This window comes from Capricornis sumatraensis, chromosome 10 (genome assembly GCF_032405125.1).
Source record: "Capricornis sumatraensis isolate serow.1 chromosome 10, serow.2, whole genome shotgun sequence".
NCBI classification, from domain to species: Eukaryota; Metazoa; Chordata; class Mammalia; order Artiodactyla; family Bovidae; genus Capricornis; species Capricornis sumatraensis.
In genome coordinates, this window is record NC_091078.1 from 57,985,404 (window position 1) to 57,998,804 (window position 13,401).

The 13,401-nt window shown below is 41.5% G+C and overlaps 1 protein-coding gene across 1 annotated transcript in view; it reads left to right on the forward strand.

The window, feature by feature from the left end:
- The first annotated feature begins 410 nt into the window (after positions 1-410).
- Positions 411-13,401, forward strand: part of WDR48 (WD repeat domain 48) — a 47,933-nt gene continuing 34,942 nt past the window's right edge. The window contains exon 1 of the mRNA XM_068982588.1: positions 411-445. The gene's annotated coding sequence lies outside the window, so the exon portion shown is untranslated. The remainder of the gene's footprint in view (positions 446-13,401) is intronic.

A 13,401-nucleotide genomic window follows, 5' to 3' on the forward strand; every position in this document is an offset into this window, starting at 1 on the left:
TACTGGAGTGGGGTGCCCTTGCCTCCTCCGTGAAAGGGGTAGAGGTGCCATCAAAGGCCCCATTTCCAGCATTAATTCTGTCAGCATTTTTCTTCTACTTGGGCCTGAGGAGGCACTAGAGAACAGTGCAAGCCGGAGTGCAGGCCCACAGAGAGCCAGTTTCGGATAGCTTCCTCAGCTCACAAAATGACTCTCTCTCCGGCAGCATTATATGCACGCAACAGTTTTTAAGTGTTTCTCTCATACCACAGGACCGCCACTGGGACACCAGCCTCAGCTACAAGCAGCCCTTGAGGTGAACACCACCAGCCAGGCCTCGAGAAGAGGCGGGAAGAGGCGGGACATCCGCCCGGTACTTGCCACTTCCGGAAGTGACGTAGGACTGTCAACATGCAAGATGGCGGCCCATCACCGGCAGAACACGGCAGGGCGGAGGAAAGTGCAGGTAGGAAAGGCTAGCTCGTTGACCTCCCGGGCGTGGCTGGCAGCCCCGGTCCCACATCCAGCAAGCAGATGCCTCGGGCCGCGGTCGGCCAGGGTAGCGGCTTGGGGCAAGCAGGACGGGGCGCGGCTGGCGGCGAGGGGTGGGGCCGCGGCGCTAACGGCTTGAAGAAGGGGCGGGGGGCGGCCGGCTGGACCCGCGAAGGCCCAGTCCCGGGATCCTTGGACGCGCAGTTGGGAGCTCGGTGTTGTAGGTCATCCGCTGTCTCTTAGGCTAGTGCTTGTGGTGTCGGGCTGGGCTTGTTCCCCGCCCACCTGCTTCCCCCTTCCCTCGTCTGGTCTCCCAAGCCCTGTGCCCAGCGGCGTCGGAGCGGAGGCCTTGGGACTGTTGCCCGCCGGACGGGCAGCTGAGTGAGTGGGCCCGTGCGGGGGCGTGGCGTGGCTGCTGAGCCCTGCCCGGTTTTTGAGAAGGTTCTGCACTTGGGAACCCCCAGCCGCCTTTTATGCGTGAACCTTCTCCCCCGCGAGGTGGAAACGACGTGGGAGTGTGCCGGTGTTTGTGGGAGAATTGTAATTTTCATTGTTTTGGAATTTAATAATTTCACCGTTTCTTCATCTTTAGTGTGCAATGCATCCTTGAATTTTTCTCTCTCTCTAACGTATAATATTATTTAGAAGCAAAGAGTTACCTAAGCCTCCCGTGTGTGCTTTATGCCTTCATGAGTACAGTGTTGTTTTGGGTACTTTTGAGTTATTGCTACCTATTGTTTTCGACGACCTGAGGAGTAAAAGCCTTATTACAGGTGTTTACCTGCAGTTCAGTTCAGCTCAGTCCTGTCCGACTCTGCGACCCCCTGAACCGCAGCATGCCAGGCCTCCTTGTCCATCACCAACTCCCGGAGTCCACCCAGACCCATGTCCATTGAGTCGGTGATGCCATCCAGCCACATCCAACCATCTCATCCTCTGTCGTCCCCTTCTCCTTCTGCCCTCAATCTTTCCCAGCATCAGGGTCTTTTCAAATGAGTCAGCTCTTTGCATCAGGTGGCCAGAATACTGGAGTTGCAGCTTCAAAATCAGTATTACTGATTACCTGCAGTATGTTGTTTGTAATGGGGATAGTATGGTGCACTTACTCGTTAAACATTTACTGAACCTTAGTTTGGACCCCAAAATGTGTAAAGAATTGAAAGAGTGCAGGAATAAGTAGCACCCAAGCTTTCTTTATAAAACGCAGTCGTGTATGTAGTGCTACATATAAGTCAGTGAATATTTGGTAATCTGGACAAGGGATTCCTGCATTGAGGTAAGCCCAGGAAATGGCTGTTGGCCATAAAATCTTCTGACCAGTTCACTTCTTTCTTTTATTGATCTCATTGATCAAGTACAGTGTCCTCAGCACTCATTAGATGTTTGTTGAATTGAGTGACATTAACAAGAATCTAAAATAGCATACCCTGTAAGGTGATTTTTAAGTGCATAAGGCAGGTGGTGAGAATGTATGCTCCTGACTAAAACGTGAGCTTACTTATAACTTAATTGTTTTCTGGTGTTTAGAAAACTTTCCTTACTGCCCTAAGGTAGGGCAGTGCTGCCCTACATTCCTTAGGGTAGTAAGGAGAGTTAATCAAGGGTCTTAGTTTCTTGGATTTAGACTTAAAAGGTAATATAAAACTACAGGATGGGGAAAGTATAAGTTAGCTGCAGCATGTGTGGTAAAACTGAATGTTTTAATAAGCTGAATATGAGCCATTGTATGCAGAATGAGGGAGAATGATCAGAGTGCAAAACTGGAACTTGGGAATCAGTACTTAGCGCTTTGTTCTTAATAGGTATAGCAGTCAGATTGGTGAAGTGACTTGAAACTGATTCCTAGGAAGAGCATTCAAAAGAACTTTCTACTATCAGTTGGCTGCCGAGAAAATTCAGTGAGTCTTGTTTCAGAATTTGTCCCTAAGGTATAGAACCAATATGAGAAGGCGCAGAGAAGGATTTTAATGTAAATACAAGGGTGAACTTTCGATCATGAAAGTGTTTTTTAAACCAGTGCATGTTCGTTGCAAAACAAAACAAAAGCCACAAACAGTACAAAAGTATAAATGATTATTGTGCTCCACTCTTCACAGAAAACTGTTTTGGAGAGTGTGAGATATAATCTAGGCCCAGGGTTTTTCACTCTGAGTGCTATTGACCTCCTGGGCCAGATAATTCTTGATTGTGGGAGGGCTGTTGTTTTGCATCATCCTGCCTTCCCACTAGACACTGGCACCTTCCCAGCTGTGACAACCAAAACTGACTCTAGTCATTTTCAGATGTCCTCTGGAGGACAGAGCTGTTGGTTGAGAATTGTGTTCCATACTTCTTCGTAAATGTGTACTCAGCTTAGGTGGTTTTTTTTCACTCTAACATGGAGTCATGGTATTCACTGCTTTGTCTTTTGCTGCTTGTTCAAAACTTTAAATACGCATTCCCTTTATTCAGCGATTCCTTGTCTGAAAAATTGTTTTATGAAAGTACATATGCATCTATCTTTTGTCATGCGAGGATGTTTGTTATAGAATGCTGTCCTTGTGAAAAACAAAAATCAGAATGTCTATCAGTAGTCAATTGGCAGATAAGTTAGATACTTTCGTATAGTAGATTACTTTGCAATTAGAAAGATAGGCTAGATTTATATTAAAGAAAAGATGTCCAGAGGTAAGAATAGGAAATCAACATAGCATGGTCCCATTTCCACACAGGAAATAATGCATTTTCAAAGTCTGCAAGGATATTAACAGTGATTATCTCTGGGATATTAGATTATGTGATTATTGGTAAGGCAGGAAACAAGATACCTTTTACCTTAACATATATGAACCTTTTTATTTTTTAACATTTTTATGATATTCTTTGCTCTTAAAAAAAAAAAACTTTCCATTTTGGAAAATACATATATGGCTACAGAAATATTTTTTGCCTCTTGGCTCTCTTTCTTCTACCAAGAGGCAGTAGCCCCAAGCTCCATTATCAAATAGTAGGCCAGAAAGAACCATTGAGACTTATAATATTGATAAATAACCAATGGAGAAGGGCCCAGACATACTGCTTATCAATTATAGACATAGTGAAGAGTGAGCACAAGTCCTACTCTCTTCAGCTTCTGAGGAAGCTGGAGGTGAGTATGAGGAGCAGGGGTGGATTTGTGATTGTCTGAAACATGAGCAGACAAATGTGTGAATTCAGATATATGATGGAGCTTCCAGTAATCAATGTCAAAGCAAATCTTTTCAGTCCCTAGTGTTCCCTTTAATGTTAGGATTTTCCAGCAGCACGGGTCAGTTGGTTGGCTCTCTGTCTCCATCTTCCCTTGTGGCTCTTTCCTTATTTGCTTCAGAGCTCTTGGCACGACGTTCAACAAAAGTTACCAGTATTCCTGGTATAGGAGCAGTAACCGTGCCCCAGTACTCATTGTTGGTTCAAGAATATACATACTTGGTCTTTCATAACCAGAGGAATTTTTTTTTTTTTTTGGTTGGAAATGACCCTCAATCCAACATAACCAGGTTCACATAGTAAACTTATGTGTTGACTTATGTAAATGATAACTCAAGAGGTGGTGCTAGTTTCATGGAAATCTTGAACCAGTAGGCTCTCTGTGACCCTAACCTGAGAAGTGATGTATAATCAGCTTTAACCTTAGGCTGCCTACAGGTTTGGGTTTCCCAGGTGGCTGAGTGGTGAAGAATCCACATGCCAATGCAGAAGACGAGGGTTTGATCCCTGGGTTGGAAAGATTCCCTGGAGGAGGAAATGGCAGCCTACTCCTGTATTCTTGCCTAGAAAATCCCATGGACAGAGGAGCCTGGTGATCTCCATGGGGTCCCAAAGAGCCGGCACAACTGAGCACTCAGGCGCACCTACTCGTTGTCCTTACTGTTTCCACACTCCTGGATCAGGCCTTCCCTCTTGGTCCATGGTGGCCACTCCTGTCCTGACTTCATGTCCTTTCACCATCCTATCCACAGAACAGAAAGTCTCTTAAATACTCTCTGCAGTTTCTCCTAAGATGCACTTGCCTTGAGGAAAACATTGAAAAGAAGCGGCGGATAGAGAGGCCACCAACAAATGTCTTTTCTACCAATACTAACCCCCTTTCCCTGTCAAATATTTAGTTGTGCTAGACCTAGTAAGAGCTCAGCATTATCTTTACACCTGATTCTGAGCCCCAATTCTGGGTTGTTTAATTTTCGAGACTTTCTTAAGGTTGTAGAATGATGGCAAATCCTAGTTTCTCAAGGAAAGACCCTTATAAATTAGCCATATGTCCAAGGTGAGTTACTTTTTATATAGGATAGGTAATAAAAATTTCAGTGCCAGTATGACATCCAGTAGAACAGAGGTCAGTAAACTTTTTCTGTGAAGAGCCAGATATTAATATTTTAGGCTTTATAGGCCTAAAATATGAAGAAAGCAGTGGCACCCCACTCCAGTACTCTTGCCTGGAAAATCCCATGGATGGAGGAGCCTGGTGGGCTGCAGTCCATGGGGTCGCTAAGAGTTGGGCACGACTGAGCATCTTCACTTTCACTTTTATGCACTGGAGAAGGAAATGGCAACCCACTCCAGTGTTCTTGCCTGGAGGATCCCAGGGACAGGAGAGCCTGGTGGGCTGCCGTCTGTGGGGTTGCACAGAGTTGGACACAACTGAAGTGACTTAGCAGTGACTTAGCAAGCTTAAAATATGCAGGTGTCATAACCGCTCAACTCTGCCATTATAACATGAAAACGGCAATAGAACACTACCCAAAGGAGTAGGTTTGGCTATGCTCCAAAAAAACTTTGTTTTCAAAACAGGCTTTGGCCTGGATTTGGCCCTTAGGTGGTTTTTTGCTAACCTCAGTAGGAGCGTTTTACTAACTCATGACTAGAAGTTAGGCTAGAAAATGTCCTATTTATATTTGCAAGACTGAGTTTTAGAATACTTCTTAAAATCAACACTCTTGAAACATAGATACAAGCAGAAAATTGTGGTCCACAAGATTGAACAGGAAAAACACATGTAAGAGTTATTCATATTCGGCCGATTTGGGGGCCAGATTTAGCCTGAGAGCTGGAAGTAGCCTTAAGCAAAAGAGCTGTGTGGTTCCATTTATAAGGTGTTGTAGAACAGGCAAAACTAATCTCTGGTGAAAAAAGTCAGTTCTAGGTTGTCTGGGAGTTGGGTGTCGAGGTTGAGAAGAGGATGAGGGAACTTTCTAGTGTGGTGATGTATATATCTTGGTAGGGTTTTGTACTATACAGGCGTATTAATTTGTTCAGAAGTATTTTTGTATACTTCAGGTTTGTCCATTTCACTGAATGTAACTTTTACGTTCAAAAAATCCATAAATGAATAATGAACTCTGGTAGATGATACACATTTAGGAAGAATCGTTATTGATGATGTGCAACTTAATGTGAAAGCTATCGAAAAATAACGTGTCAAATGGATGGCTGGGTACGAGATAAAACAAATATAGAAAATGTTAGTTGTAAAATATGTCTGTGTTGGTATATCGATGTTTGCTGTGTCATTCCTTCAACTTTTATATATGCTCTAAATTTTTTCATAATATTACATTGAGGCGAAAATAATCTTTAAATGTCAAAAATGGTTAGATAGTGAAAAGCAGCAGAGGAGGGGACGTGAAATCTTGTTTGTGGTGGTCAGAGAAGGCCTTACTGAGCAGCTAACTTTTGTTTAAGTATCTGAAGGAAATGAGATTTGCTACCTGGGAGAAGAGCATTCCAGTGAGAATATCAAATGCATAGGTCCTAAGGTAGGAAAGTAGCTGGCCTATTTGCAGAATAATAAATTTGCCATTGTGACTGCCACGGAGGGAAAAAGGAGAAGAGGAGTTAGAGCCAAAATCAGAGAGGTGACTGCTGGCCCGGTCATGCAGAGAACTTGCAGGCCGTGGTTGGGGCTTTGACTTTTAGGTGAGGTAGGAAGCATTTGATGGATTTATAGCAGAAGAAGTGTGTTTTCTTACGATTATCTGACTGCCGGTGAACAAGGGTAGAGAAGAGAAATCAGTAGCTGTTTAAGATATCCAGGTGCTATGTGATAGTGGCTCCACCCAGTATGATGAGAAGTGGTTGAATTCTGGATGACAAAACTTGCTGGCAGGATGTGAGATGAGAGAAGTTGAAGTAAGGCTAGCACTAAGGTTTCGTGCCTGAGCAGCTGGAAGAATGGAGTTGCCATTAACTTCATCAGTGAGGAAGTCACAGGAAAAGCTCCTTTGGAGAGGACTGTGATGAGCTCAATTTGAAACATGCAATGATTAAAGGTGTCTGTTAGACATGCAAGTAGAAATGAGTTAATGACACCTCAGGAAAGCCTGGGGAATAGCCCAGAGTGTCCTCTTTGTGAGCCTGAAATGCTTTTAGGTCTCCTTTCTTTTCTTAAAAATACTGGGATTTAGTACTCATTCTGTAATATGTCCACATTTATTTTCATACAAAAAAAAATTTGTTTAGTTACTATAGTAACAGAATCCGCTCCCCTTCCACCCCCAAATGCCCATGCTCTAATCCCTGGAATTTGGGAATATGTTATGGTTACATGATAAAAAAGGATTTTGCAAATGTAATTAAGGTTACAGACCTTAAAATAGGAGGATTATCCTGGATTATCCCAGTGGGCCCAGTCTAATCATGTGAACTCTTAAAAAGCAGAGAACTTTCTTTGCTGGAGGCAGAAGTCAGAGAGAGATGAGGTGTGAGAGGGCCCTTCTGTTGCAGGAGAGGGCACATAAAAAGCATGAGAAGGGTTACAGGCAGCCTCCAGGAGCAAGCGTGGATCCTTGGCTAAAAGCCAGCAAGGAAACAGGGCCCTCCAGCCTACATCTCCAGGGAGCTGAATTCAGCCACTGAATGAGCTTGGAAGCAGGCTTTCCTAGTGTAACCTACCTGGAGATTGCTGCTGTGGGAATACCCTGTTTTCTTCCTGTCAGTCCTTTTAACTCTCTCTTCCAAATATATGCTTCCTACTGAAGGGCTGGCCTCCCATCCCTTGTAGAGTTCTTAAATCTCCTTCCTTTTTTTTTTTTTCTTTTCTTTTTTTTAAGTCAATCAAGACAGATATATGCTCATCTTCTCTGCCTTTGCCTGTACTCTTGACTTTGCCTAAATGAAGTTTTTCTGGGACTTCATTCACTCATTTATTGCTTCTGTCTCCAGAATTTTGTACTTTTCTTTTTCTTTTACTTCCATCTCTTCTGCCTGCAAAGCTTGCCTATATCTTGAAAAGAAAAAGCCTCACTTAACTTGCTGAAACTGTCTTTCTCTCACTAGAATGTTCTTCCCCCATTAGAATGAAAGTTCCAGGAGGGCTTCTGTGCTCAGTACTGTATCCTCAGCTGCTCTATCCTAACTACTCTATCCTTTATTTTATTTTATTTTATTTTTTGTACTCCATCCTTTAGAATAGAGCCTGGCAGCTGATGGATGCTTAAATCAGTATTTGTTGGAAGACTTGAATCCTGTTTTTCTTCTGTCTACAGCCAATATTTTTTGTCTTTAACAACAAGTTTTACATATCATTGTTTGTAGTTCTTTCTTTCATGACTACATGGAATGAATGGACCGTAATTGATCTAGTCATTTCCTTACTGAAGATACTGTTTCTGTTTTGTCTACCATACTAAAATTTACTAAAAAAAAAATTAATAGCAGAGTTATGAAATAGTAAAGGAAATCTTACAAAAGTAAGTAAAAAGACAGATAATATAGGATGCATAAAAGATGAATGGTCAGTTTCAAAGTTCGAAACATCTGACTGATGAAGTTTATGAAGGAGCAAAGAAAACAGAGATAGTTATTGACAAATTTATATAAGACGATTTCCTAGAGCTAAAAATGTCTAGATTGAAAGGGTTTTTCAAAATACATAGCAAAATTAATGATAAAAGGACCAAAAATGATCTTGATTAAAAAAAAAATAATAATAATAATAATACCCCACCAAGTGAAAAGAGAGATCCTAAAATCTTGGAGTGTTCAGGTTGTGGTACCAGAGAGAATGAAAATGAGATCACCTTAAAGTTAAATGAAACAGTGGCATTGAATTTAGTGGCAGCACTGAATGCTAGAGGAAGTTAGAGTAGCATCAGCTTCTCTTCAGCATCAACAACTGACTTTTTCCTACATGGACTTTTTTATCCTGCCAAATCAAATGTAAAAATAAGGACCTTTTCAGACATTCAACGGCTAAGTCGCCTCCCATGTACCTTTTTCTGTATTAGTTTCTTAAGGCCCTGGAGATGTACTTCTGGGAAAGTGAACAAAGAAAGGAGACACTGAAATTCAGGAAACAGTGGCTCTAACTCAGAAAAGCAGGAAAGGGAAGCACTGGAGGTGACAACTGTATCAGCAGACTGAGAGGGCAGCCAGGCCAGATTGAAGCGAGACTGTGGGGAGAGGGTGGGGGAAGCCTTCTGGGAAAGAGGGTGTTAAAGGTGGGTTCTTGCTGGGTAGAACCAGCAGTTAAAGAAAATTGAAGTTAAAGCAGTGGAAACCACTGAAGGAAAGGAGGAACTCTAGGGAAAATGAAGAACTCTCTGAGGAAGGAAATGTATTTATAATATAGTACTTGGCTAGTGAGTAGACATCAGTTACAGTCCAACAGTGTTGCACTGATTATTTATTCAACTCAAATTAATGGTGGATCTATCTATATTGCAAGAGCAGAAGGAAGAAGTATTGGGGGAAGTTCCAGAGCTACATCCTGATCTACCATGGCTTGAATAAATAGGCAGTGTCTAAAATGGATAAGTCAGAAAGTTGTAGGATAAGCACAGTATTTCAAGAAATGGCAGTAGCTATCTAACAGAAACAACCAAAAGTTGAAATTAATTACCTCTGAATATTAAGACTGGATGTGGGGAGTCTTACCCAAACAACAGGGAGACGGTTTTTCATTATTGTCTTTCAGTACTATTTGATTTTCTGAATACAGGCAAGAATTAGTTGGATAAGAATTGTTATACATTCAAAAAACTAAGTAATATATGCCTGTTATAAAACATTTATACTAAACTAAAAAGGCATGAGTGAATGACAGTCACAGTAGTTCCATTTCTCAGAAGTAACTACTGGTCGTTTTCTATATGCATAGCCTTCTAAACTTGTGTGTTTATTTATAAACATATATTGAATATTCTGCAACATTTTTACAGTAATGATTATTATACACTAATATGTTGGGCCATGCGTGTGTCGCTTAAATATATCATGGTTTTCTTTGTGTGTCATTCAGTCTAGAGTGCACCACTGTTTTTAATGATTAAATAGTGTTCACTTTTATAGATGCCAGAATTTATCCAACTTGGAGACTTCTAGTTCTTCACTGTTTTTAATCACACGTCTATAATAGATGCCCTTAAAGAGGTTGGCCCGGGCTTGTTGTGTTAAGAATTCCTTTCCAGCTGGGACGAGGACCTGACAGCCATGGGGTTATTCTCTGACTCTTTCCCACTGGGCCAATCAGATCGTCTCCCAGAAATCTGAAAATAAAAATTCATACATGCTCTTCCATCTCCATTAAAGGAAGTGTGCTGAGAAACGGAGGTGAGGGGCCTTGAAGGCCCAGAGAAAGACACCTCAGGAGAGACTGACACTCACACTGAAGCCAACTTGCTTCCTGATGGTTTTTCAATATCTAATTCATGCAGCAAACATTGGTGAAATGCCTTTTATATGCCAAATACTTAAGGATACAGTGATGGGAGAAACAAGGTAGACAAGTTCCTTGCCCTCTTGTAGCTTTTTTCTAATGGAGAAGATATGGCAAAAAATACAAATATGCCACATGGTAAGAACTGCCAAGTAAGTAGAGGAAGTGATAGGGGAAGGAAATCAAGGAAAGCCTTTTAGAGATTACTTTTCTGGGAGGGCTTCCCTGGTGACTCAGTGATAAAAGAATCCACCTGCAATGCAGGAGAACCGGTTCAATCCCTGGGTTGGGAAGATCCCCTGGAGAAGGAAATGGCAGTCCACTGCAGCATTCTTGCCTGGGAAATCCCATGGACAGAGGAGCCTGGAAGGCTACAGTCCGTGGGGTCGCATAGAGTTGGATATGACTGAGCGACTAAACAACAGCAGCTTTTCTGCCAAGACCTGGCGAGTGACACGTAAGCCAGACAAGGTAAAAGCTAGGAAAAGAGTGTTGTTTTGGACATGAGAAATGAGACATGGGAAATCGTGGCACATGGAGAAGTAAATCTGAAGGCCCTAGGATGAGAAAGAGCTTGCTGTGTTTGAGGAACAGGGAAGGAATTTGGTGTGGTGGTTGTGCAAGAGCGTGGGGGGACTTAGTTTGAGGTGAGTGTGAAGATGCAGGGGAGAACCAAAGCATGTGAGGAATTTGGACTCGACTTTAAATGCAGTGAAAAGCTTCAGTAGAGAAGTGCCATGATTTTATTTTTAAAACGTCTCTTATGAGTCATGACTGTATTTCCTGCCCTTGGGCTCTGTTAGATATTGTTGTTAAATTCATCTTGAATTCTCTTTTAAAAAAAAAAAACTTAAGCTGGTTTGAGTAGATTTCAGTTACAGTTACTTGCACCCAAAAGGCTGGGTTAAGACATCTTCCTTGTCTTTGCGTATACAACCCTGACCCATTTCACAGCTTTCGTTATTTTTGTTTGTTGGCTGTTTTCTTTGCTTTTTAAAAAATTTCCTCTTTGTGACCTTCCTTGGTCTTTCTCCTGGAGAGTCTGACTTTTTATTATTGTTATCTAAGGAATCTTTGTATGTTGTCAAGAGTAAACTTTTGTCTTTTGTATTCATTTTCCCCCCAGTTAAGTGTTTGCCTTGTAACTTTGTTCCTGTTAATTTTTGACGCTCAGAACTTCATTTTGTTTTAAATAACAGCTTTAGTAAGATAAAATTCACATGAATTTACCTTCTAAAGTATACAACTCACTGATTCTTAATATATTCACAAAGTAAATTGATCACTTAATTCCAGAACACCTTCATCCTGAAAAAGAAATCCTGTACCCAATAGTAGTCATTCCCCGTCCTCCTCTCATCCAAGCCCCTGGAAACCGTTAATCTACTTTCTGTCTCTCTGGATTTATGGAACCTATTCTGGACGTTTCATGTAAATAAATTCATAAAATTTGTGGCCTTGGCATAATGTCTTTGTCATAGCATATTTCAGTACTTCACTCCTTTTTTATAGTTAAGTAACATTACATTGTGTGGACATACCACATTCTGTTTATCCTTTGTCAGTTGATGAGCATTTGGGTTATTTCCATTTGTTGGCTATTGCGTTTAATGCTGCTGTGAACATTTGTCTGTACAGAAAGTTTTGGCTTGTAGTTTGGTTTGGATCAGTGTTCCTCTTTTCTTTTGCAAAGAGTGCCATCTTTCTAAAGTATTTTCATGATTAGATTATTAAATTTCAATCTTTAGTCCTTATGAAAATTCATTTTGGTTTAAGATTTAGAAAAAGAATATTATTTTTCCCAATAGATGTTCCTAGATTATTTAGGTCTAACTGGTCTGTTGTTCATCTTTTTCTCAAGTGCACACAGGACCTAATTGATAATTTATTAAATAATTTATCCTGCCCCCATTGGTTCAAAATCTGTTTATATCAAAATTAAAAGTGTATAATGGGAAAATATGTTTCTGAATTTTTTTTTTATTCCATTGATCCTTTAATGTCATATTGTGGTCTTCCTTTGTAGTTCTGGTAGCTTTGTAATACCTTTTAAGATCTTTAAAGAGTATATTTTCATTTTCAAAAGTGACATGGTTAGCCCCTCAAGGCATTGGTGCTATATATTAATACTTTTGTCAACTTCTAGGAAAAAAATCCAGTGAACTCTGACCACAATCAGGTTAAAGTCACAAGGTTAGGAAAAAATTGTTTATTTTGAATCACCCGGAGCTACAATACAGCATGTCTCCTTTATTCAGATGTTTCTTTTATGTACCTTATCCTGTGGATTGAGCCTCCCTGGTGGCTCAGACAGTAAAGAATCTGCCTGCAATGCAGGAGACCTGGGTTTGATGCCTGGGTTGGAAAGATCCCCTGGAGGAGGGCTTGGCAACCCACTCCAATATTCTGGCCTGGAGAATCCCATGGACAGAGGAGTCTGGTGGGCTACAGTCCTTGGGGTCGCAAAGAATCAGACACAGCTAAGCCCAGCACAGCATGTATCTTCTTTGCAAAATGAATTTCTAGATATTTATTTTTGTTGCTGTTGTAAGTGAAGTTCCCTGCCCCGTTTATATCCTTACTGGTTATTTCATTAATACAAAGTTTTGCTTTTGGCTGTCACCCAGTTTGTTGAGTTTTTCTTAATTGTACTGGCTTTTGGTTGGTTCTCTTGGGTTTTCTCGTGGAGCAGAGTGTTATTGTTACCAACAATAATAAAGTCGGGGAAAGTAGTCTGAAGGAAAAAGTTTAGTGTGTTAATGGAGAGCAAAACCTTATTTTTGCTTAGCAGGTCAGAGAAGGCCTTTTTGAGGAAGCATCATTTCCACAGAAATCTTAAGACTGCAATGGTAGTCAGCCAGACAGTGGGAGGAAGAGCTTGTAGGCAGAGGGGATCAGCACGTGTGCCGTCTGGAGGAACAATGTGTGTGGGGCATGGGAGCGGTGAGCAAGGGTGAGGGCTGGAGAGGTGCTTGAGAACTTCAGACCCAATCCTGAGTCTAGTGGAGTAAGCACCCAGAGAGGTTTCTGAACGGAAAAATGTTCACATTTTTTAAAAAGACATTTCTGTCTACATGTTTTAAAGAGTCAACCAGTTACCATATGTAAAATAGATAGCCAATGGGAATTTGCTGTATGACTCAGGGAACTCCAACTGGGGCTCTGTAACAACCTAGAGGGGTGGGATGGGGAGGGAGGTTCTTGAGTGAGGGGATATAGGTATGCCTGTGGCTGATTTGTGTTGGTCTTTGGCGGAAACC